The following is a 27312-nucleotide window of genomic DNA, read 5'->3' as shown; positions in this document are numbered from 1 at the left end:
GTAATCATTTCCAGCTCTGAGCACTTACTACTAAATGCCTCAAGCCCCCGATTTGGCAGCCAGCAAAACTGAATTTCAATTATTTTGAATGAAAACTTCACCTGAATATTTTGTTATAGAACATAATTAGGATGTACGTATGTTATGTCCATATTAGTATATGCATTTGTACCCTCCCCTGATCAAGACAAAGCATAGTCTTGAACTCACAAAGCACGCTCACTTAAATTCCTACACTATTCACTCATGGGAATTAATTTTCAAATATTGGAAAATTATAGACATTAACAGATTATAAGCCAAACACATGGTCACCTGTTTTCTTCATTCACCTTTTGTTTTTCTTTTATGCTTTCTGGAGTGACCTGTACTTTCAAAGGAATTCACTTTATTCAATTGCATGCTAGACACGGGGGGACTACCACTGTGATTTTTATTTGGTGTTAAAGGAACAGAAAAATTCTTCTGTGGTATACTCCTGAATGATAAGTCTCCTGTAATCAATGTTTGCTGACTTCTCTCAAGTTCAGATTTGTATCTGTTTAAAAGAGAATTAGAAGTACAAGGAATTAGTTACAGAAACAAATAGGGCCCAATCCTACATTTTTAAGAGCCCCAAGTGCACATTGAATGGCAATTTTGGTTACTCAAGGAATATAAAGTTAGGCATAGTAAAGATATAGCACTAAAAATATATCTAGATGACAATACGACACCTTCAAATAAAGATTGGAATCTGTACTTTCACTTCTAGTGATACTGTTTGTTTGAATTCTTTCTTTTATGAAAGAGACAATTAGCTTATATTCATATATACACTCAAGGTTTAATATTTCAGAACACTCATAACTAAAAGAATTATACACAAAAAGGACACATGGATAAAAAGCAATTACAATGATTATCCAGGCTTAACATCAATCACAACTCTGATAAAGCTCCCTCTGCTGGACATTCACAAGACTCTGATGATTGGGTCTGTAACAGGGTGCTAGTTGGAGAAACAAGCCAGGCCCCTGCTAGCCCTGTTCCAGAGGAAGAAGGGTAGTAGTTGGGCTGGCTGAGGGGCCACACCCTAATCACCAGAGTGGATCCACTTGCAGGCCTGGGTAGCCAGCCTGCCCTATAAAGCTGGCTAAGAGACAGGAAGCAAGGGGAGACAGGAAAGGGAGGAGCATGGGCTCTAGCTCCTTGCTGGCCAGGAAGTTAGCAGTCTCCCAGAGTCTTGGTCTCTGTAGATAGCAGTAAATAATAGGTGGTGGGAACGGACACAAACAATAAAAGGACACGGGTTCTGCACTTCAGTTGGACTCTGACTGTGTTTGTTCAGGGGCCGGGAGGAGGCACTGCTACAGGGTCCCAATATGCTTGATTTGTGCTCTTAAGCTTCCCTTGGCCTGAATAGGCTGCAGCAACTGCCTTTTCCCTTGGATTCTCTGGTACGCTTCCAGGGCACAGGCTTCTAGTTCTACTTCCCAGAAACAGGACCACACAACCTAGCTCTCTTAAGCCCCCAGGCCAGCACTGACCCCCGCAGACTTAAACACATCCTTTTCCCAGAGGTTCAACATTGTGGACACTCTGGGTACATAGTTCACCTCTTCCGTGATATGTAGTAGTTGAACACAGACACACAGACTTTACAAGGGTGCCCAAAAGAAACTCTCTGTTAGCAAGCACAATAAGTATACAGATCTGGACAAAAAAATAATAAAACCCTATACACAATGCCCTGCCTCAATTTCCTCACCACTCTTAGAGCATTCTTTGGACTTAGGTCAGAGTCCTCTAGTTCAGGATTCTTCCTCTCTCTTGCTGCCCTCCTGCACATGGTTACTCCCCTGAATCATGGAGTATCTGTGGTCTTTTCTCTCCTTGCCTCCCTCTCCAGGATTTGTTAGAAACTCTCTTTTATTCTCTCCTCCTTCTTGTCAGGTGACTCCCCAATCAGCCTCATCAGCTAATGAAAGTACCTGACCACAGATTCTATTGCTTAGTTACCATCACTCCTAGAATTCAGATGTTGACAAACTAGTTTAGCCTGGTTGGTAGCCCTTGCTTTGTCCCACGGTGCTCCATTTAAATGATCATCAGAGTTTAACAGAGGCTAAAAGACCCACATTCAAAATGGAGTTTGCAGTCTGACACAGGGTCCCCGATATCAAACAATTTGTAAACTGTACGTAGGCAGATTCTCCAAATGTTCATAATTAAATTGCTTTATTAATATTCCATTTTATGAAGCTACTGCTATATGTACAACAATCCCCCTAAGGGTCATATAATCTCCAAACTCTTAACTTTACCACACTGATTAATATAATATAGAATGTTAGGTGAAGACTTTCAAGCCTGTCTCTCTAAAAAGTTGCACTAGAAAGTTGCAGGGGTAAAAATTCTGTTGTCATGGTGACACTGCCTAAACTATTTTGGTAGAGTGCATTTTACACTCTGATACTTCTGCTGGCATGATGTCTGCATAGCATTGAGTTGTATTAGCAAAAATGTGCTGCACTCTGGCTAGGCATTCTAGTGCTATATTCCCAAAGACTCAGCATTCAAAGAGTCAACTGAGGATAACTGGAAAATAAATGCAGAGGAACAACCACATGTGGTGGAATTGCAGTTTTGTGCCTTTCTAATGAGTGGTGGGACAATCAGTGGTTCTAGAACTTTTAGATGCAGAAGTTCATTCCTAGAGTTGCATGCTCAGCTTGGCCCACTCCCCCAGCACAGGAACAGCAAAGTGAGAGCTGCTCTTCCAGTGGGGAAATAAGCAGTGATTGTCCTATGGAATCTTACAACGCCAGTTTGCTATCAATTAGTGGAGTAATCAATTTGGTGTTACAAAAAAAGTTCAATGGTAAGGACAGTTATCACTGAGGTATGCAAGACAATAATGCATACTGTGAAAGTAGAATGAATTATATTGTGAAAATAGAAAGGATTAAAGAAATGCTGTCTGTACCTTTAAGTAAAACTGTTGGAATGCTGCAATCCAGGTCTCAGGAATACAGACATTCACATAGAACAGTTGTACCATTTAAGGGCAATTGGTGAAGTATTAGCCTTAGATCGATAAGAGTTAGTAAGGAAGTAGGATATGCATGCTATACCCCTGGTGAATTTTACTGTTTTGCTTTCTTTGTCCCTTTGTCTAATTCCTGCTCTTTTATCTGTATAAATAAGACTGTTTGGGTCTTGCATGGCCACTCACATTATTTGGGTGTTATTGGCGGAGCGCTGAGCTAATAAAACAGAGTGGTCTGACAAATTGTGAGTCCTGATTCTAACTTTGAGAATACCCTGCTGTACAGGGTAGTTAGGCTAGGCAACTGTGCAAAAAAACAAAGAATAAGTGGATTCAGTAAGCTGGCTTTCCCTAAATGTGCTGGGGTTATAGGTGGGGAAATATCTCCATTCTGTGTTCCCACTTCCCAGCTTCTGAGCATATTAAAAAAAGGTGCCTTCAAAATGTATGCAGGCCTTGGTAGACCATAAGGGACACGCTACTGACAAACACTGTCCGGTTCATAGAAATTCAGGACAACCACCGCTTTAGAAACACTGTGCTTTTTGACATATTGAAAGCAGACACCCCACTCCATCCAGCTGGAATTAATGACATTTCTGTGCCAATCATAATTTATGGAAACTGCCCACCGTTAATTCTCTGGCTTAAGAAACCATGTACTATCAAGCTAGACAGAAACAAGGCAAGAGCTGACTCTCACCTGTGCAGCTGAAGAAGGAATGTGAAGTGGGCAGACTTGGAAGACAACAGGATAGGTGGAGGGGTCTCATGCCAAAGCTCCATATCAACAAGTAAAACATTCTCAGTTCTTATGCAATGCCCAGCATGCAGCACTCTCTGAGAGACCCTCTTGCCAGGCTGGATGAGTGAGGTGGACGGGCTGGATCTGAAATAGGCTAGTTAACAGTTGCATTGCTAATGCGGTTCAGGTAAAGGAAGCTTTAAAAGCTGACTTCGACAGTAGGTAAGAGCCTAACCCTGTTTCTATGAAACTATTAATAGAACAGGTGCGGAATTTGTGACATTCACGACTTTTCAGGCATTTCTTGTTGAAGTATGGAAGATTACTGATGGTCATAGAAACACTGTCATAGTATAGGTGGTGTATTTCTAGACTCAATAAAGGCTAGCACTTCTGTAATATACATGCATTGACTTTTTTTAGAGGTACGGAAGCCTTTCTGGTTATATTACTTTCTAGCACTGCAATACCAAAAAGTTACAATAAAGTTGCACCAACATTCAAATATGTACTTTATTGCCACCACGGCATGCTAGACATAAAAAAAAGATAACTGATAATCGACTTTACTAGCTATATAACTTAAATAGGTACAAGTACAACATGCAGACTGGATGTCAGTGCATCACAGATGTCTCTACATATAATCAGAGTTCTTCGTTCCCTGACACGTTGTCCATGGGAGTAGAGTACAGCGGGAACTGGCAGAAGGGGATGAGGTGTCTATGATCCCTGCCAACACCCCAGCTTTATCCATGCTTTGGAATGGGTGAACTAATGCAGTGAGATTCTTAATCAATAATTGATCAACAATTCATTTGAGCAGCTGGATCAGCAGCAGCAGCAGCATTTCATTTTGCATCTTTGTCCTGCCTCTAGTCCTTCAGCAGCTGTTCACACCACTGCCTTACTGCCCTTGCATTTCACTTTTAGACCTGCAGAACCTCACAGAGAATGTCCTTCTCTGTGCGCTTCCTCTTGGCTCTGACAGTGACCAGACAGCTGTGCAGGTGTTAGGGAGAATCTGGAGGAGAGCCCCGCTATCAAGGTTAGTGATAAACACAGAACTGTTAGGTGGAGAGGAAGGGAGGCAGCCTTCCCTGACATAACTGTTGCAGCTACTCAGATTTTCCCACCCTGTACAGCATAACTATGTGGATTGCCTCCAAATTACTAAGGCATAATGAGTGCTAGACCTTACCTGGAGAGTAGATCAGGGTTTCTTAACCCCGTGCTGTGGGAAGCGTGTGGGGTTCATTCTGATATAGAAAAAGGACAGTATTTCATAAAGATAGAGCTGTTTAAGAGGCCTCAGTCTGCCCATGGAAGTATGCAGCCTTGCTGGTCTCTGCAATAATCCCCCGCAGAGAGCCTGGCAAAGTGGCATGGGGAGGTGCCATATCACGGTGGGTGAGCAAAGCGTACCTTCAGCATAATGTTTGGGCAAGTCTTACATACTACTCACTGAAAAACAGTTCTGTGAAATTGTGCCCACAAACCAGAAAGCTTTGTGTGTAAAAATTAACAGGCTGCTCTGTCTGTACCTCAAAGTACCGCAAGACACCAACAGATGGAGTGCCAACTGACGTGTGATTACTTGCTTCTGTTCTTGGCCTCTGCTATTCATGCAGTTAGAACCTTCCCAATAAAAATCATGATTTAAAGAGAAGTTCAGTACACTGTACGCTGGCCTGTCTTTTTGAGAGGAAGATTTGATTATAATGTGGACATAGATCTGGATTTGGGTACAGCTCCTGATAGGAACTAGGTGAGGGGCAGATCAGTTTGGGAGGGTGGAGAATGTAAAAACCCAAACCAGAGTGGGAGGCGGGAGAAGTGAACCAGCCGTGGTGTGCTTGGGGAGGAGGCGGGGCAGGGGTAAGCTGGGCCAGGGAGTTCCCCTGTCTGCCGCCCCCCCTTACTTGCTGCAGGGGCCCTCCCGACGCTCCCCTGCCCCAGCTCCCTCCGCCTAAGAAAATGCCGCCCCCAAATCCTAGCACCCTAGGTGACCGCCTAGGTCACCTAAATGGTTGCACTGGCCCTGGCTGTGCCTGCACATGCTCCTTCCCTCACAGTGCAAGGAAACTGAGCACCCCTCTTGGAATAACCAGCAGCATGAGACAGTGCTAGGAACCTTCATTCAGTGAAAATGTAGCAGGGAACAGGAACAGATGTTGCTGTGAAGAAACATGCTGGCATATAAAAGTGAGGTAAGGACAACTTCCAGGTCGCTGCACCCTGGACAGTGGAGTTCAAGAGTGATACCAGACAGTCCCTCTGGAAGGGAAAGTTGCATTGTGGGATTACAGCTTGGGCACGGCTTATACTGGTACTGGTACATGTGCAGCCATGAGAACTCTGCTGGCAGCGGACTTGTCACGCTGACAAGAGAAATAATTAATGCTGTAAAAAGCAGAAAGCTTTGTTGAACTAGAGAACATTAAATGTGGACATAAACCAAGCTCTGCTATAAAACAAAATGAAAGTTATCTTGGCAAAATTTAAGTGTAAGCAAGGGCCTTACATAAAAGGCCTTATCTTGACAGGCAAAAAGTATATATTTTTTTCAATCCTGTTAAGCTAACAGGTTTGAAACACAACTTTTTTGCCCAACAAAGAAAGGACCAAATATTCAAATGTGCTGAGTACCTATGAATTGCACTGGGCTTAGCGGGAGTTTCAGGTGCGTATCACATCAGATTATCAAACCACTTTATTTAGAAGCCTAACTGTTGTAGGAGCAGGATTTTATATAGCACTAGAAGAAATAATGTATGATTTGATTTCATCCTGCTAGCCACCCTTTTTGAATAGCAGAAAGAAATGACCCTCTGGGACCATGCGATTCTGTTTTCCCATATACATTACAAAGTGGGCCCTCTTTAGCTCTTTGCTTTCAGATTTAGTTAGTAAGAGACAGGATTCTGTATTGTGTCTATGTTAAGTAGATTAGAGGAACTTTGAAGGTCTGAGTCTCAATGTAAATTGTCTTGGTTATTGATTGTAAAACTTAGCATGGTTTAATTTGCAATGCCTTTTTGCTAGATATAAAATACTACTGTCTGCATTGGCAATCTGTTTGTGTGAGTAAGGAATGTATGCATCAGGAAAAGATGAGGTGTGAAGGCCATTGTTAACCAGATGGTCAAGAAAGGAGGAATGAAGACACTTATCGAGATTTATTGACACCAAAGAATCATCAACGCGTAGCCATGATTGAGGAAGGGCAAATTGACAACCCTGAGGTGAAGGCTGGCACCCCTAAGGGCAACTGATTAAATCAGAACCAGCACAGGATGCCCCTCTCGGAGGTGTATGGAATGGTTACATCAAAAGATACTTTTTAATTGGTGTAACCCGGTCAGAAACTGACACAGCAAAATCCATAGACTTCAACAAAGAAAAGGGACTCTAAGAACAGGGTGTTTGGCATGAGACTGTTCAACTGGCAGGACTCGTGTGTGTGTGTGTGTGTGTGTGTGTGTGTGAAAAGCATATGCTAACTTTTGTACTCTCAATAAATGCGGCATGCTGCCTTCTTCCTTATAAAGCTGTCTTGTGCTTCTTATAAGTATAAAAATGTGGGACTCAGGAACCTTGTTTTAGGCACCCAGGTTTGAAAATTTTGGCCACAAACTCAAACGTCTATTTAAATATGGAGTACGGTTAAAGTAAGATCAAGTGGACAAAGACAGTAATTTGAGAGTCATTTACATGTCTAAGCAAAATAATACTTAAATGGGATAACAGCCACACTTAAGTTAAAGCAGAACAATATGGTCTCACCTTTTAAGTTCCTGTTCTACTCTTTCAATTTGTTTCTTGCTTGAAGTTAGTTGTCCCGCTTGATAATTAACTTGTGATTCTTTTACTTGAAGATCATGTAAAATTTTCTGCTTCATTTTCTCAAGATTATCACACAATTCCATCAAGCTCTGGTTATCTCTTTTTAGTGTTGCTCCATCATTTTTTTCATTTTCAACCTAATTTGATTAATTAATTATATATTTAAAAAATCTTATTTTAAGATTTTGATCAAGCCTGGGAATACACATCTTTATTCAGAGTGAAGAGTGGAGAGCACTTACAAAAGAAACAATTTCTGCTTTATAAAAAAGCGGTAGTTGAATATTTTTATTCGCTACATTTCAAAGCCCTGACAGCACTGGAAACTTCAGTTACACGCAAAGCTATTTTGCTATTCTACCAATGTTCGTATCACAAGACTTCCCTGTGTAACATTTACAATCATATTCCATAGTCAGCACAAGTCATTTAATTTCCACCTAGATATTAATATTAAAATGATTTCTCTAATCAGTGGTCCCACACGTGTTCTTGGAAGACTTTATTGGCTATAAAAAGCACCTACCCAGACCAGTAAAGTGCTTACATCCCTTGCACATCATCAGAAGAGCTAAACTTAAAAGCCATACGACTCTGATCATCATCTTGCTCCTCTCCCTTCAAATCTGTCAGTGTTAGCAACCAGTATTTCCTGAAAGACTAGAGTTAGAGATCAATGCTCAAGTTGCGTTTCCTCAAGATAGCAGCTGGAACAGCCATGTCTGATTTGAAGGAGGGATGCAAGATAGTAATTAGAATAATGCAATTTCAAGATCCTCTCTCTCATGATCTGTGTTGCATTATGTAGCACTGCAAAACAGATTTGATATCCCCAGCCTTTGCAAGGTATACTGCATACATTCCTATCCCTGACAGTTTATGAGATATTGGACTTAGAATGGTTAGAATGGTAGAAAAGTACTACCAGAGCAAGAGGCCAGTGACAGTTTAAGACTGAATACACAGCAAGGGCTGGATAGTGGGCTAGTGTAATTTTCCTTCACTACTTTACACAGGTGTCAATTGCTGCTCACAGAGTGAGTTTTATTAGCACCAAACCTGTTAGTGAGTAGTCTACACGTTACTGGCATGTCAGTTGTTTGATGGCAGCAATGATGTTATGCAGGTACTAATCTTATCAGCTATAAACCTAGATGTTATGGCTTTTTTGTGACTAAAGCCCAGATTAAATTGGAGGCTCTGTACCTAAGAGTTAAATCCTTTTAGCTCAAGCGATAGCCATCTGTGCTACCATGATGAAGGTTTGGGGTTCCAACTATGCTGATGATGCATAAGTGGGGATTATTACTGTTGTAAGAATATTTTTAAATCTTTAAGTCAAGATTTCTCTAAAAGATCTGCTCTAGGAATTATTTCTGGGAGGTTCTGTGACTTACGTTATATAAAAGATCAGAACGGATAATCACAGTGGTCCCCTCTGGCCTAAGAATCTAAGAAAATAAAAGCAGCAATTTTTAATAGGCCATTACAACAGAGCATATTCCAGTATTGTAAAACCACCGTGTTCATATAGACAAGTTGGTGTAAATTCTGCCCGAGCCTGTTGTTAGATACAAAAAAAAGTTGAGCTAATCCTTCACAAAATACCAATGAGTATCTGATATGAGAAACTGGGCGCAAGTTATCAACATGATAATTTCGGTATGTTTATAAAAATTATATTTTATATGAAGTGGCGAGTGTTCACAGATATCCATTTGTAGAAATAATTTGTTTTACAAAGCACCCTGTATAATCAACTTATCAAAACAATTTATATAAAGGTATTTTAAAAATTTTTTACCTTTTCCGCTGTGCCTCATAAGATTAACCTTTGCACAGCATTCTAGACGCATTGTATAAGTGACTGTTTGCTATTACCGTAGCACCTAGGAGCCCTTGTCATGGACCAGCCCCCACTGTGTTAGGCGTTGTACAAATAGAACAAAAAGACTATCCCTACCCCAAAGAGCTTACAGAAGAAGGAGAGTGATTAAAAAAAAAAAGGTAGAGGGTTTATTTGTTTTTTCACCACAATGGATGACTTAGTATGAGCATTGATACAAGCTACAGCAGCCCAGCAGGAGGCTACCCGTGTCCAGGCAGCTGCCCAACAGGAGGCAGTGCGGCTGCCTAATCGCCTGCTGATGGACCAGGCTTCTCAAGACTGAGCTATCTTGTGAGAACTGGTGAACCAGGTAAAGACCCTTACAGAGCTGAACCGCGGCCATGATAGGACGCAGATCATATGGGCCAACCATTGGCTGCAAAAAATGACCCGGGAGGATGATGTAAAGGCATACCTTCTGGCCCTTGAGAGGACAGCCCTATGGGAGGCCTGGCCTCGAGATCAGTGGTCTGGCATCCTTGCCCCATTCCTGTGTGGGGAGGCCCAGAAGGCTTACTATGATCTGCCTGAAGAGGCTGCAGCAGACTACCCCCAGCTGAAAGCAGAGATCCTGACCAGATCTGGGGTAACGACTGCAGTGCGGGCCCAGCGGTATCACAAGTGGAGGTACCAGGAAAATAAAACCCCGTGGTCCCAATTGTATGACCTCATCCATCTCGCACAAAAGTGGTTGCGAATGGAGTCCCGGAGTCCAGAAGAGATATTAGAGGTTTTGGTCATTGACGGATTCATGAGGGGACTACCGCCAGACCTTCGTGCCTGGGTAAGCCAGAACGAACCCTCCACCTATGATGAGATTGTTGCACTGGCAGAAAGGCGAAGGACAGCGAGGGAGCTGACCCGACCAGTTAAGGAAGAGACTCCCCGGTTTAAACTAGCAGCACTAAGCCCTAGAGCTCAAGTGACGGGGCCACTAGGAGAGCCCAAGTGGAAAAAGAGAGGGGCTGAAGGCTCACCAGAAGCCACAAAGAGTCAGAGCACTGAGAGAGAAGAGGATCATGATAGATTGCCCAAACCAAGAGACCGGGGAATGCCTAAGGCTCCATACAGATGTTATGCCTGCAGGGAGTGGGGACATATAGCTGCACAGTGTCCCAATGCTGAGGAGCTGATGCAGTGTAACCTGGGGAACTGGGCACATGCTCCCTAATCCACCTTGTGGGGGTCTCACTAACCCCACATATGTACACCAGACCAGACGATCCCTACTCCAAAGAGCTTACAATTTAAGTACAAGACAAGGAAAAAGGAGAGACTACAAGGAAACAATGAGACAACATTAGTCACTAGGTTAGGCGGCTTGTGTACTCAGACCAAAGCTTAACTGTTGTCAAGTTTTTTGTAGGCATCACAGCAAAGGAGAGTTGTAAGGAGGGCTTTGAAAGAAGATGAGGGGACTTTGCAGATGGTTATGGGGGGCTCTTCCCAAGCATAAGCTGACAGTCAGCATGGGAGAAAACACAAAAGTGCTTGTTTAAAATTTAACAAATGGATGCGTTATGGGCCAATCAGAGGCGGGAGTTGACATTTCGATAGTGAATGAAAAAAAGAATACCTAGGATGAGGTAGGCCATGAAGGAGCTGGGAAGTGAAGACAAGCAGCTTGTTTGTTGCACTAGAGAATGGAGGCATTGGCGACAGATTTATATAATTTTTCGTGGTGCCCAAAATGGTGGTGCTCCCTCACTCCCTCCCAGTAAGCCGACATAAAATGAAGCTACAACGCGTCAGCACCACAAGATTACAAAGGTCAATTAAAAGTGGAAGGTCAGAAGCAGCACTTGCCTGCTTCAGTATACGGTATTATATTTTGTTGCACCTGTTGTGACAAAGTGGGAATGTTCTTAATGTTTTCTCTGAATACTGTGTGGGTGCCTCAGTTTCCCCTGCAAGGTGCCAACTGAAGGTGTTGGGGACAGAGAGATCAGGTGGCCTCCTTGTCCAGAAGAGACACAAAGGCCAGAGGAGGGAGTGTCAGTTTGGAGCTGGCTGGGGAAATGGGGAGAGGCCCAGAACTTGCGTCTGGGCTCCCCAGCCCCCAAGATGGACCTGACTGAGGGGTCCTGTTTTCTGTACCTACAAGCTCTGTTTTAGACTGTGTTCCTGTCATCTAATAAACCTTCTGTTTTACCAGCTGGCTGAGAGTCACGTCTGACTGTAGAGTTGGGGTGCAGGGACCTCTGGTTTCCCCAGGACCTGCCTGGGCAGACTCGCTGCAGAAAGCACACGGTGTGGAAGGGCATGCTGAATGCTCTGAGGTCAGACCCAGGAAGGCGTAAGCTTCTTGCCCTGGAGACAGTATGCTCAGAGAGAGGAGGCTCCCCCTGGAGTCCTGACTGGCTTTGTATGGTGTAGTTCCAAAGCATCCCAGCATCCCCTTCCACACTATGCACTCCCTGGAAGTCCGCACAGGCACTGACACTCCCTCCTCTGGCCTTTGTCTCTTTTCCAGGCATTAAGAGGCCACCTGATCTCTTTGTTTTCCAACACCTTCAGTTGGCACTTTGCAGGAGAGCGGCCCAGGCCATCAGTTGCCCGGAGACAGGGTTTCATCCATTCTCTGTGCAGACGGCATCACATTGGCCCTCTAGGGCTCTACAACAATCACACGCCCTTATCCCACCATCTAGATCCTTGAGAAATGCATAGGGGAAACTGAGGCACCCACACAGTATTCAGAGAAAACATTAAGAACATTCCCACTTTGTAACACCTGTATATGACTAGTTCTGTACTTTAAAGGGTGTAATATAATCAAGTATTGTGCTAAACACAATGATACTCCAAACTGACCACCAAATTTTAAGTTGCACGGTTTTCCCCTCAACTGAGGGCTCTGGGGTGGGGCTGGGGATGAGGGGTTCACAGTGCAGGAGGGTGCTCAGGGTTGAGTTGCTAGGGGCACAGTCTCTGGAGTGGGCAGGGCTGGGGATAAGGAACTTGGGGTGCAGATAGGCTGCCCCAGGGCTAGGGCCAGAGAGGACTCCCTGCCCCCAGCAGCAGCAAGGTCCAGGGGAGGGACCCCTCCTCTTCCCCCCGCCCTTCACCGGCAGCACACTCACTCTGCACCACAGTCACTGCACATGCTCCTAGGGCCTGCTTCCCCGCGGTTTGCTCTCGCGTTCCCCGAACCCCCCTGCAAACCGCGGGGAAGGAGACCTGCTTGATTACCAGAGAGGCTTCCTCAGGTATGCTGGGATACCTGCTTATTCCACGGAGATCAAGAAAAGCGCTGGTAAGTGTCTACACTTGATTACCAGCGCTGGATCACCAGCGCTGGATCCTCTACACCCGAGACAAAACGGGAGTACGGCCAGCGCTGCAAACAGGGAGTTGCAGCGCTGGTGATGCCCTGCAGATGTGTACACCTCCTAAGTTGCAGCGCTGTAACCCCCTCACCAGCGCTGCAACTTTGTGATGTAGACAAGCCCCCAGGTCCAGAAAGCCCATTCGCTTCCCCTACAGTGGGTATCGAGCGGGGGGTTGCCATCATGTCTGGCCTCCCCCGCTGCTGCCCCTCACCATAGCCTCACTGGGGATAGGGCTGCCCCTTGCCCAGCGTGGGGCAGAAGTGGGGACTGCAGGGTGGTGGCTGGGTGGGGGGGGGGTAGAGTGTCACAAAATTCACCCAAGCCTCAGCTGCTTAGGTCTAGGAAGCCCCCCTCCCCCATCTACCCTGTGGTGGGTGGGTGGCTGCTGGGGGGACCGCCATCACATGTGGCTTCCTTCCTCCCCTGCTGCAGCCTGCTGCCCCTCACCCTAGCCTCACTGGGGATGGGGCTACCCCTAGCGTGCACTGGGCAGGAGTGGGGGCTGCAGGGGGGAGGGGGTGGATCACAGGGTCAAACCTCATCGAAGCCCCAGCAGCTGCTCAGGTGATTGAGGTCCACTCCAGATGTCCATCTCCTGGCCAGAAATCCCCTAGGTGTCTCCTCCAGGTGGGTGCCGGGGACGGGAGAGAGGGCTCCCAAGCACGTGCGTGCCTCCTGCCCCCCTCCTCTCTACCGCTCCCCCTCCTGAGGTGCTCCAACAGTCTGCCGGCTGCTGCTCTCTATAGCCTTAGGCAGAAGCAGGGGCAGGCAGCCGGCAGCACAAGCAAGGGAGAGAGGCACGGGCTGGTTTTTTTCAGGCAGGGAAGCTCTGAGTCGTGGGGTGTGGGGGCAGGGCCAGGGGAGAAACCCAGCTCCAAATATTGGTGGAGCACAGCCCCCAGCCTTGAATATTTCTGGTGCTCAGGCACCATGAGCCCATATAACCTGCCGCCCCTGAATGGAGGGGCGCCGAGAGAGGTGACACGGTCAAAGAGGCAGGCAGGGGAATCCTTGCAGCAGCACGCTGAAGGGATATGAGCAGAACAAAATTGTATTAAAAGTTACATGGTGCATTAAGACTATTACCTTCTGCTTCTGCTTTTGCAAAGCTGCCTCCAGCGATTCAAGCTGAAACTGTCTTTGCTGTCGTTCTTTTTTAAGCTTGTCTAGTTGACTTTCAAGCTCTGGAATCTTCTGAAGGGCCCTCGTGGAAAGGCCTTCATTCCATTCATCCACAACCCCGCTCATTTTATATCTGCTTTTTTCCTTAATACAAAGTGTATATCACTGAACCTGAAACACAAGGAGAACATTACTACAACTGATTTTTAAAAGGCTTAGGATTCAAAATTTTGATTTTTCTTAGCTGAATGCAATAAAGACTATGCATTTAAAAATTACTCCTCACTTTCATAATAATTCAGACAGGGCTAGAAAGAATTTCACTCTATGAAACTGTTACAATGTTGAATCAAATTCCGGTCTCTGGAACCATGATTAGCAATTTCTATCTGGAGCATAACTTCTAATTTGACATTCTGATTCCTTAGGCTGTGTCTATCTACACTAGAGACCTTACAACAGCACAGCTGTACCGCTGCAGCTGCACTGCTATAAGGTCTCCTATGTAGCTGCTCTATGTGGTGGTGTATGAAGCAGGCAAGGTACTAACAAGCTTCAACAGGACTTTATTTATAGTGGAAACCCCTTTACCAAGCTGCTGCTGCACCCTCTGTAACTCTCACTCAGCCTCCTCCACTCCTCCCCCCTCCTTCCTGTTTCCTGTCCTTTCAGACTCCCAACAGCCAGTGCTCTCAGTTCTAATAATTACAAGCATATCTAAACACCACATTCCCTCCTCTCTTAAGAAACTCTGCCAGTTAGAATAAACATTGTTGTTTTAACCACAAGAACAAATAGGAAACAAGACACTATGCTATTGGCAGAATATTACACTGTAGATACTACATAACATAGTCTTTAGTCCAGACAGGTGGTCGTCTGGGTCTGACAGGCCGTCTCCCAAGCCCTCGTTCCAGTGCAACATCTTGTTGTGTTGGTTCTATGGTGAAGTCATCCAGTGCAGACTGGGTGTTGGCATAATCTCCCCTTAGTGCATAGGCAGGTGCAAGATAAGAAGCATTCCATACCCACCCATCAGAAAATTGATAGGTGTAAGGTCCCTTCTTCTCTATGATTTTAAGAGGCGCTGTGAATTCATGGTCCCCTTTGCATAAAATTCCAGGTTTTCGTATTCTAACGAAGGAACACCACTCAAACGTTGGTTCCTTAGCACCCCGCCGCTTGTCTGTGAAAGCCTTATACTTTGCTTGGTTCTGTTCAACTGTTTTTCTCACATCAGCCTCATTTGGGGCATCAGGTTGTGCCTTTAACAATCCAGCAATGTTCAGTTTAGTATTCATCTGTTTCCCATGCAGTGACTCTGCGGGTGATCTTTGCATTGTGGCATGTCGTGTAGCCCGGTATGCTTGCAAGAAATCAGTAGCGACGGGTATCCACAATCGCCCTTCCAGTTTAGCTGTTTGCAAATTCTCTTTCAAACTTCTCTTGAACCGTTTGATTTCCCCCTTGGCCTGAGGGTAATATAAGGATGACCTTCTGTGTAAAATGTTCCTTTCTGCTAGAAAGGTTTCAAACTCTGGGGAAGTAAATTGACTACAATTATCGGAAACCAGTTCTTTGGGGTTCCCTTCCCTGCTAAAAACCAAAAAGAAGAACTTAATTATTGGAGCAGAAGAGATTTGCGATGTAAACATTACCTCAGGCCATTTACTGAAATAGTCTATTAAAGTGATGGCATGACGACAGTCAATTGGAGCAGTATCAAAGGGTCCTACAATGTCAATTGCCATTTTTTCCCGTGCAGATTCAGGAAGAGGAACAGGCTGTAATGGCGGGGTACATGTCACTGCTGTCTTATCATGCATTTGGCAAGTGACACAGGATTTTATGAGTGCTTCAGTTTGAGAGTCCATCCCTGGCCACCAATACAGATCCCGTAGTCATTGTTTGGTTCTGACAATTCCTTGATGAGTATCATGTGCCAGGTGTATGAGTTTTGACTGTAATTCTTCTGGAACAAGTAGCAGGTCTGTACTTCGTAGCACACAGCCATCGAGCAAAGAACATTCATCTTGAACTCTAAAATAAGGCAGCAAAACTGGGCCAAGGCTTTTAGGGTTACTGGGCCATCACTATGTCAGAAATACCCGGTAGTTTTTGTTGAATTGGACATGCTGAACAAGCAGCTTGAAATTGTTCTCTTGTAACTGCAGTAAGAACGCTTGTAATAAGTGCAAGTACTACATTCTCATCCTCTGTTGGACCATCTGATGAAGGCAAAGGATGGCGAGAAAGGCCAGTAGCCCAGATACAAGCAAATGCTTCTTTTTCGACTGTAGAATATTTTCTCTCAGTATCCTTGAAGCAAATGCAACAGTCCTCTCTGTGTTGTCCTCATGAAGTTGTGTGAGGACAGTCCCAAGTCCATAATCAGAAGCATCAGTAGTTACAATTGGCGGACAAAGTGGGACTGAATACTGCAAGTACTGGACTATGTACAATCAAGTTTTTCACCGTTTCAAAACTAGCTTATTCGTCCATTGTCCACAGTAAGGTTGAACTTCTACCTAGTAGTTCTCGTAACGGTTCAATGACAGAAGCATAATTGGGAATTAATTTTGCATACCAGGAGGTAAGACCCAAGAAGGAACTTAAGGTTTGCAAATCTGTTGGAGTAGGAGCATTTGAAATTGCCAGGGTATGATCTGGATCAGGTTTTAGTCCAGCCTGTGAAATTGTATGCCCCAGAAAGGAGAGTTCAGTTTGTCTAAATTTGCATTTGGACCTATTGAGCTTGAGGTCTGCTTTGCTGATGCAGTTCAGCACAGACTGCAGGTTATTTTCATGTTCCTCAGTAGTATTTCCAAACACGATAATATCATCCAAATAGCATTGAACTCCATGTTGATTCTTCAGAATCAATGACATCATTTTTTGGAAGGCACTTGGGGCTGGTGCAAGACCATATGGAACACGTTTAAAACAAAATAGTAATAAATGCTGTGAGGTCTCTGCTGTCTTCATGCAACATAAGCTGGTAGTAGGCGCTCTGCAAATCAAGAGTAGAAAACATCTTTGCTCCACGGAGTTCTGCAAATACTACTTCTATGTCAGGAAGAGGATGGCTGTCAATCACAATAGCTTTAGTTGGCTCCCTTAAGTCCACACAAAGGCGAATGCCTCCACCCTTCTTCTATGTCACCACTATAGGTGAAACCCATTCCCAGGAGTTAATCTCTTCAATAATGTCATTTGGAACAAGTTTTCTAAGTTCCTCTGGAACAGCTTCCCTGACTGAAAGTGGTAAGTGCTGTAATTTCTGTGCTGTACAGGCATCTCATTATTCCACATTTTAACTTTATGCAGAAACCCATAAGCACAGCTGAGTTTCTCCTCCACCTGGTGTTGGGTCCCAGCTGAAACTGGTGTGTGTATTGCACAACTGCTTTGCTGAAGAAGATCAATTGGTCCATTAACTACTCTGAGATTTAAAGCAGCCAATAAATCTGCTGCTTCAGTGGCTTTTTATTAGTTTGCCTCTTGCAATTGTTTATCTTCAGCAATAGTGAACTTTTCTGCAAAGGAGTCACAGCATGGACTGTGCCTCCTGTGTCTTTGCCCATTATTTTGACTTCAGCTGTAGCTGACTCAATCTGAGTACCTATGGTTATTGCTTTTTCTAGTGTAAGTCGTGGTTCTAGAAAAAAGCGTTCTCTTACATGAAGCATGGTGGTTTTCTCAATGAGCTGGTCTCTAATCAGCTCATCTGCCATAGTCCCAAAGTCACAAGTTACAATCAGACTCCTCAGGGAAGCCATATACTGCATTATAGTCTCCCCTGGTTTCTGCTCATGCTGGCGAAATCTGTAGCAATTACATTCACTTTTGGCACAAAAAAGTTCTTTAATGCAGTGAGTGCAGTCTCATATCTATCATCTGCAAGGGGAAAAGTGTAAAATATATGCTGCCCTTCTGCTCTAAGGCAGTGGATTAGCAGAGCACGCTTTCTTACTTCAGAAATCTCTGTAGCACTGATTGCATGCAGATAAGTCTCAAACATATGGATCCAGGCAGTAAAAGCAATTGGAGGCTCACTTGGGCTTTGCTGAAAGGGTGCAGGTGGGTTCAGAGGCAGAAGATCCATCATCGTTGCCAAAATGTTGTATCAAGCAGGCAAGGTACTGACAAGCTTCAAAGGACTTTATTTACAGTGGAAACCCCTTTACCAAGCTGCTGCTGCGCCCTTCTGTAACTCTCACTTAGCCTCCTCAACTCCTCCCCCTTCCTTCCTGGTCCCACACTTGAAATGCATTTCAGAAAGATACCTCCTACTATGTTTTTTTATGATCACACAAAAACAATTTGTTAAAGATCTTTCCATTGAAGTGTGGCTATTCATGCAAAACATTAACACACGTGTTTACTCTGAAAACTTCGCTTTCTCTGCTGAGAAAAATTATACCTTCATTTTAGGTGTCTGCTGTGCTTTTCTCTTTACAAGTTTTACAGTTTTCGGAAAGCAAAATAGCTGAGTTTGTAAGCACTGTTTCTGCCAGCATGAGGCAAGCACTCAAATGTAAATATGCATTCCACTGCTATGGATATTGACGCAACTGTAGGATGTCCTGTTTCTTCAAGCAGAACTGTATTTTGATGTAATGGCAAATAAAGTAATCCGATTATTAAGAGAGAAAAAGTGTATTAGTTATGAAGCACTGCAAATAATTGCCAGGAAATCAGATATAGATTTTTCCTTGTTGAGAAGCTATTGAACTACCAAATGAAAATAAGCACTTAGGTCTGGTGTAGATTAAAAAGTTAGGCTGATGTAAGCTGTCTTGTATCAACCTAGTTGTCCATGTGTTTACACTTACATGTCTCTCCCACTGATGTAAGCGCCCCATTACAGCAACACAGTAACACCAGCTTCCCAAGCAGCGTTGAACCATGGTCAATGTACCCAGGTCAATGCTGCACAAGTATAGATGCTGCATTACCTTTGTCAGCCTTAACAATCCTCCAGCAGCTGTCCCACGGTGCCTGACACTGACTGCTCTAGTCACAACTGCAAACTCCATTGCCCAGGGACCACAGAGACCAGAACGCCCCCTTCCCCGTTAAAGTCCTGCAACTTTTTGAAATGCCTTTTTCTTGACTGTCTCCCTAGCATTTCTCCATTCCTGTGTGCAACTGCCCAGCCGAACATGCTGACCAGATGTGCTCCAGCTTGGAGTAAACTGGACATATTGGATCTCCTGGGCCTCTGGAAAGAAGAGACTGTGTAAGCACAGCTACGGACCAGCCACAGAAATGTGGACACCTCTGAGCAGATTGCATGGGGGATGCAGGAGAAGAGGGGCAACAGGGACTAGCAGCAGTGCTATGTGAAAGCAAAGAAACTACATCAGGCATATCAGAAGGCCAGAGAGGCCAACAGTCAATCTGCTATGACAACCCCACACCCCATTGTGGATAACTAGGAGGAGCCCAAGCCACAGGCCCCTGGTGTGAACAGTGAGGAGGAGGAGGTGGAGGGGAAGTGAAGGATGAAGAACATGCAACCGTGGGATCCAGCTATGCCATGAACCAAGACCGGTTTGAGATTCCACCGCAGCCCAGTCAGTCCCAGCAGTTGAGCACAGGCAAGCCCGATGGTAAGTGTTTGTTTTTCCTATTACAATGGTGTACTTATGGTGCTCCCAATTTAACAGGGCACAGCTATCGACTTTTCATTAATTCACTCATATTAGAAGAGGAAGCGATACAACCAAGAGATAGTATTATCTGCTTTTCATTCCCCTTGTAGAATTAGGCAAGAAGGGCTAAGTGGAGCAGTCTGTTTATGTACACAGGGAAGGTTCCTTGTATTCCCCTGAGACAGCGCAATGACAGTTTTAATCCTCTGCCGAAGGTTTGAGATGGAAGCCTTATTTCTTCCTCCATAGTAGGATACTTCCCATGCCAGTCAGTGATAAGTTTGGCAGGCATCATTGCAGTACCCAGGCTAGCAACACATTGGTGGCTTCAGAATGCCAGCAGCAGCTGTGCTCTCTATACCTTTGTTACCTCAGGAGTGAGATATCACCTAAAAATCACCACCACCTGTAGAAAACGGTGCCAGTATTCAGTAGCATCGCCATAAACTCAGTTTCATGCAACCGAGCAATTCCCTCACCCCTAGCAGGCTATACTCACCATGGCTGTTGCTCCTAGGGATGCTGTGCACAAGCATGCTGAAGAAGAGTCATTAAGAACATCATGTTTAAACCTTTAGGGGAGCAAGGGAAGAGAGTTCTGAATTTTAACTTGCGCTTTCCAATGTGACTACATAAAACCTCAGCGTTATGAGCACCTAGGGAATGGAGGTTGTTCTTAACTCCAAAATGTTTGTAGCTCTGAACAAAACGTTATGGTTCTTCTTTCAAAAGTTTACAGCTGAATATTGACTTAATACAGCTTTGAAACTTCACTATGTGGAAGAAAAATGTTGCTTTCCACTTTTAGTGGGGGCGGGGGTTGGTTTTAAGTAGTTTATGTTTATCACACTACCGTACTGTATTTGCCTTTTGGGGGGAGGCGGGGGCTCTGCTGCTGCAGGATTGGGTGCTTCTGGTTCCAAATGAGGTGTGTGGCTGCCTGGTCAATTCATAACTCTGGTGTTCATAACTCTGAGGTTCTACTGTATATCAACAATAGTACCTGTCTGTGTTAGCTGAATCTGCTGCTGTTGCAGCACCCATAGAACACCTGAGTAACCTATTTGTTACTGTACAGCATGACAACTAATATGATTGGTGACTGTGTAATATTTATAGATGTACACCAAGCACCACTCAATTCCCAACAGGCCCCAAAACAGCAGGACCTGTTAGAGCATAGTACACAATGTATTACTGTGGCTCACTGTTAAAAAGTGATCTTTCAAAGCCTCCCTGTACATCTCTGGGGCCAGGGGCAGAGGCTGGGGATGGGAGAGGAGCCACAGGCGAGCTGAGGTGCGGGCCAGCAGCCGAACCCAAAAGGACCCATATCCCTGAGGTGAGAAGCCACTCCAAGCAACGGAGAGAAGTCTTCAGCCACACCTCAGGGCTGGGGTTACATGTGTTATAAAACCCTAGCGAAGACAAGCCCTAGATTAGCTGTGTCCTCAGCTCTACCAGTGAGTCCTATCCTGGAACATCTAGATATTCTGGAAGGCTTTCCATGAAGATCTAAAGTGTAATCCTCAACAATTTAATAAACAGCACCTTGATCCTAATCATACCAATTTGTACAGACTTTGGAAAGTCATAGAATCATAAAATATCAGGGTTGGAAGGGACCTCAGGAGGTCATCTAGTCCAACCCCCTGCTCAAACCAGGATCAATTCCCATCTAAACCATCCCAGCCAGGGCTTTGTCAAGCCTGACCTTAAAAATCTAAGGAAGGTGATTCCACCACCTCCCTAAGTAACTCATTCCAGTGCTTCACCACCCTGCTAGTGAAAAACGTTTTTCCTAATATCCAACCTAAACCTTCCCCGTTGCAACTTGAGACCATTACTCCTTGTTCTGTCATCTGCTACCACTGAGAACAATCTAGATCCATCCTCTCGGGATGGATTTCACCCGAGCAGGGAGAGAAATAGACTTTTAGGATGGAGGTTGGCACAACTGATTAAGAGAACTTTAAACTACGAATTGGGGTGGAGATGGTTGGGAGATGTCCAGGTAATCTCCACATCGGATTTTAACATAGAGGGGGAAGAAAACAAAGCAAGAAAGGATACTGTCGTGGGTAGGAGAATGGACATATGGAGGAAGGGTACTGTCGATACAATTCTAATAAGTGATACTGGCGGTAGAACCTCTCAGCCTAATCGGATAAAGAATGTGAGTGAAACCAAACAGCAAGAATTAAGATGTTTATACACCAATGAGAGGAGCCTAGGGAACAAAATGGAGGAACTAGAGTTACTGGTGCAGGAACTGAAACCAGATATTATACGGATAACAGAAACATGGTGGAATAGTAGTCATGACTGGAGTACAGGTATTGAAGGGTATATGCTGTTTAGGAAAAACAGAAATAAAGGCAAAGGTGGTGGAGCAGAATTGTATATCAATGATGAGGTAGACTGTAAAGAAATAAGAGGGGATGGAATGGATAAGACAGAGTCTGTCTGGGCAAAAATCACATTGAGGAAGGAAGTTACTAGAGCCTCCTGTGAGATAGTGCTTGGAGTGTGATATAGACCACTGGGATCTGATTTGGATATGGATAGAGACCTTTTTAATGTATTTAATAAAGTAAATACTAATGGGAATTGTGTGATCATGGGAGACTTTAACTTCCCAGATATAGACTGGAGGACAAGTGCTAGTAATAATAATAGGGTTCAGATTTTCCTAGATGCGATAGCCGATGGATTCCTTCACCAAGTAGTTGCTGAACCAACAAGAGGGGAATGCCATTTTAGATTTGGTTTTGGTGAGCAGTTGAGGACCTCATAGAAGAAATGGTTGTAGGGGACAACCTTGGTTCGAGCGATCGTGAGCTAATTCAGTTTAAACTAAATGGAAGGATAAACAAAAATAGATCTGGGACTAGGGTTTTTGATTCCAAAAGGGCTAACTTTAAAGAATGAAGGAAATTAGTTAGGGAAGTGGATTGGACTGAAGAACTTGTGAATCTAAAGGTGGAGGAAGCCTGGAATTACTTCAAGTCAAAGTTGCAGAAAGTATCAGAAGCCTGTATCCCAAAAAGGGGGAAAAATTCATAGGCGGGAGTTGTAGACCAAGCTGAATGAGCAAGCATCTCAGAGAGGTCATTAAGAAAAAGCAGAAAGCCTACAAGGAGTGGAAGATGGGAGTGATCAGCAAGGAAAGCTACCTTATTGAGGTCAGAACATGTAGGGATAAAGGTAGAAAGGCCAAAAGCCATGTAGAGTTGGACCTTGCAAAGGGAATTAAAACCAGTAGTAAAAGGTTCTATAGCCATATAAATAAGAAGAAAACAAAGACAGAAGAAGTGGGACTGCTAAACACTGAGGATGGAGTGGAGGTTAAGGATAATCTAGGCATGGCCCATATCTAAACAAATACTTTGCCTCAGTCTTTAATGAGGCTAATGAGGAGCTTAGGGATATTGGTAGGATGCCAGAGAAGAATGAGGATATGGAGCTAGATATTACCGCATCTGAGGTAGAAGCCAAACTCAAACAGCTTAATGGGACGAAATCGAGAGACCCAGATAATCTTCATCCAAGAATATTAAAGGAACTGGCACATGAGATTGCAAGCCCATTAGCAAGAATTTTGAATGAATCTGTAAACACAGGGTGTACCGTATGACTGGAGAATTACTAACATAGTTCCTATCTTTAAGAAACAGGGGTAGGGAGGAAATGATCCGGGCAACTACAGGCCTGTCAGTTTGACATCTGTAGTATGCAAGGTCTTGGAAAAAAATTGAAAAGAAAAGTAGTCAAGAACATTGAGGTCAGTGGTAATTGGGACAAAATACAACATGGTTTTACAAAAGGTAGATCATGCCAAACCAACCTGATCTCCTTCTTTGAGAAGGTAACAGATTTTTTAGACAAAGGAAATGCAGTGGATCTAATTTACCTGGATTTCAGTAAGGCATTTGATACGGTTCCACATGGGGAATTATTAGCTAATTTGGAAAAGATGGGGATCAAGATGAAAACTGAAAAGTGGATAAGGAACTGGTTAAAGGGGAGAGTACAACGGGTCGTACTGAAAGGTGAATTGTCAGGCTGGTGGGAGGTTACTAGTGGAGTTCCGCAAGGATCGGTTTGGGGACCAATCTTATTTAATCTTTTTATTACTGACCTTGGCAGAAAAAGTGGGAATGTGCTAATAAAGTTTGCGGATGACACAAAGCTGGGAGGTATTGCCAATACAGAGAAGGACCGGGATATCATACAGGAAGATCTGGATGACCTTGTAAACTGGAATAATAGTAATAGGATGAAATGTAATAGTGAAAAGAGCAAGGTCATGCATTTAGGAATTAATAACAAGAACGATTGTTATAAGATGGAGAGGCATCAGCTGGAAGTAAGAGAGAAGGAGAAGGACCTCGGAGTATTGGTTGATCATAGGATGACTATGAGCCACCAATGTGATATGGCCATGAAAAAAGCTAATGCGGTTTTAGGATGCATCAGGCGAGATATTTCCAGCAGAGATAAGGAGGCGTTAGTACCATTGTACAAGGCATTGTGAGACCTCATCTGGAATACTGTGTGCAGTTCTGGTCTCCCATGTTTAAGAAGGAGGAATTTAAACTGGAACAGGTTCAGAGAAGGGCTATTAGGATGATCCGTGGAATGGAAAACCTGTCTTATGAAAGGAGACTCAAAGAGCTTGGCTTGTTTAGCTTAACCAAAAGAAGGCTGAGGGGAGATATGATTGTTCTCTATAAATATATCAGAGGAATAAATACCAGGGATGGAGAGGAATTATTTAATCTCAGTACCAATGTGGACATAAGAACAAATGGCTATAAACTGGACACTAGGAAGTTTAGAGTTGAAATTAGACGAAAGTATCTAACCATTAGAGGAGTGAAGTTCTGGAACAGCCTTCCAAGCGGAGTAGTGGGAGCAAAAGACATATCTGGCTTCAAGACTAAGATTGATAAGTTTATGGAGGGGATGGTTATTATGGGATAGCCTAATGTTGGCAATTAATTCATCTTTGACTACTAATGGTATACATGCCCAGTGGCTTGTGAAGGGATGTTAGATGGGGTGGGATCTAGGTTACTACAGAGAATTCTTTCCTGGGTGTCTGGCTGGTGAGTCTTGCCCACGTGCTCAGGGGTAGGCTGATCGCCATATTTGGGGTCAGGAAGGAATTTTCCTCCAGGGCAATTTGGCAGAAGCCCTGGGGGTTTTCACCTTCCTCCACAGCATGGGGCATGGGTCACTTGCTGGAAGATTCTCTGCACCTTGAAGTCTTTAAACCATGATTTGAGGACTTCAATGGCTCAGACACAGGTTCAATATAGGAGTGAGTGGGTGAGATTGTGTGGCCTGCATTGTGCAGGAGGTCAGACTAGATGCTCATAATGGTCCCTTCTGACCTTGAAGTCTATGATTCTATGATTCTTTGGAACCCCCTATCAGGTAGTTGAAAGCAGCTATCAAATCCCCCACCCCTCATTCTTCTCTTCTGCAGACTAAACAATTCCAGTTCCTCAGACTCTCCTCATAAGTCATGTGCTCCAGCTCCCTAATAATTTTTGTTGCCCTCTGCTGGACTCTTTCCAATTTTTCCACATCCTTTTGTAGTGTGGGGCCCAAAACTGAACACAGTACTCCAGATGAGGCCTCAACAATGTCGAATAGAGGGGAATGATCACATCCCTCCATCTGCTGGCAATGCCCCTACTTATACAGCCCAAAATGCTGTTAGCCTTCTTGGCAACAAGGGCACACTCTTGACTCATATCCAACTTCTCATCCATTGTAACCCCTAGGTCCTTTTCTGCAGAACTGCTGCCTAGCTGTTCGGTCCCTAGTCTGTAGCAGTGCATGGGATTCTTCCATCCTAAGTGCAGGACTCTGCACTTGTCCTTGCTGAACCTCACTGGGTTTCTTTTGGCTCAATCCTGTAATTTGTCTAGGTCCCTCTGTATCGTATCCCTGCCCTCCAGCGTATCTACCACCCCTCCTAGTTTAGTATCATCTGCAATCTTGCTGACAGTGCAATCCACGCCATCCTCCATCATTAATGAAGCTATTGAACAAAACCGGGCCCAGGACCGCTACTTGGGGCACTCCGCTTGATACCGGCTGCCAACTAGATATGGATCCCAAGTCATCCAAGTGGCACCAGAAAAAGAGATAACATCCTATCAGCAGGTCAAATTGCTCGCCATTTGCTTCAAAGAAAGAAGTTTTCTTATAACAGTTAATAACACTCACTCACAAGAAAAACAGTGCAGCAGGAGTTAAAAGATGCTGAAGAAAGAGATCTGCACACAAACAAACAGTTTTTCAAGGGGAGTGTACATGAGGGGGCTTGAGAAACAATGACCTGCTGGCACTTGCTATAGAGTGCCCGCCGCAAATCTTCTCCTACTGGCCAGTGCTCTGTGCAGGCTGGCCCAGCACAGCATGCTCCCTGTGAGCATAGGCAGCCCACTATGGGCCATGCTTACACATGCAGCTGAAGTAAGGGCAGCAGCGGGTGGCTCAGGGAGGTTGATCTCTACCACGGGTGGGCAAACTATGGCCTGCAGTCACATCCGGCCCACAAGACCGTCCTCTCCTACCCACCTGAGCTCTTGGCTGGGAAGGCGAGCTCCGCCACTTCCCCCACTTCTCCTCCCCTGACACCCCTCCCCCTGAGTATCCACTCCATCCAGTGCTCCCTGTTCCCTGACTGCCTCCCACCCCTCATTCGCCGCAGCCAGTCACGCCGCGGGTGTGTGGATACGGGTCGGGGTGGTCAGGGGACAGGTAGCGCTTGGATAGGGAGTGGGAGTCCCGGGGGACCTGTCAGAGGACAGGGTGTGGATAGGGGTCAGGGGACAGGAGCGGGGGGGGCATTTAGTGTAGGGGGTCACTAGAGGGGGCGGTCAGGGGAAAAGGAGCAGGGGTTTAGATGGGTCAGGGATTATGGGGGGGGTAGTCAGGGGGCAGGAAGTGGGAGGGGTAGATAGGGGCAGGGGCCATGCTATCTGGGGAGGCATAGCCTTCCGTACCCGCCCTCCATACAATTTTGAACTCCAATGTGGCCCTTGGGCCAAAAAGTTTGCCCACCCCTTAGCTAGACACCTGGAAAAGAATTCTCTCTAGTAACTCGTACCCTCCACATCTAGTGCTGTTGGAGATATTTGTTAACAGTAGTTGCAGGTGGGCCATATGCCATTGTAGGCACTCACATCATACCATCTCCTCCATGAATTCAGCAAGCTCAGTCTCAAAACAAGTTAGGATTTTTGTCCCCCACTATGCTCCTTGGAAAGATGTTCCAAAACTTCACTTATCTGATGTAAAGCCCTATGGGGGACTATTTGTTTAATCCCACTCCCATCCTGCCCTGCAATATCTACTTCCACCTGCTCTTGCATTTTTTCTTTTATATTTATTATCCACTCTCCCATCCCAAAAAAACACAAGAGTCTGCAAATCCCACAAGAAAAAGACAGATTCCCCGGGCTATTAAAAAAACACAAAAACAAAAAACAAACAAACAAAAAACCCCACCACACTTGGTTAATATGTTTATATATATATAAATGGAATTCAGATACAATTTTTACCACTAAAAGAATAAACACATCTTGCTTTTCAACCATGTAAAAAAATACTTTAACACCTCTTATAATAGCCATTAATCTCGTTCAATCTCTGGCTTAAATTTAGTA

At 44.6% G+C, this 27312-nt stretch overlaps 1 protein-coding gene and 1 pseudogene across 2 annotated transcripts in view; one reads left to right on the top strand and one right to left on the bottom strand.

The window, feature by feature from the left end:
- The window catches only part of LOC127049831 (centromere protein F-like), a 74939-nt pseudogene extending 60838 nt beyond the window's left edge, over nt 1–14101 (bottom strand).
- The window catches only part of LOC127049469 (uncharacterized), a 481224-nt gene that overhangs the window by 121604 nt on the left and 332308 nt on the right, over nt 1–27312 (top strand). The gene's annotated exons all lie outside the window — the stretch shown is intronic.

The sequence above is a fragment of the Gopherus flavomarginatus genome, chromosome 4 (assembly GCF_025201925.1).
Source record: "Gopherus flavomarginatus isolate rGopFla2 chromosome 4, rGopFla2.mat.asm, whole genome shotgun sequence".
NCBI classification, from domain to species: Eukaryota; Metazoa; Chordata; order Testudines; family Testudinidae; genus Gopherus; species Gopherus flavomarginatus.
This window is presented reverse-complemented; position numbering and strand designations above follow the sequence as displayed.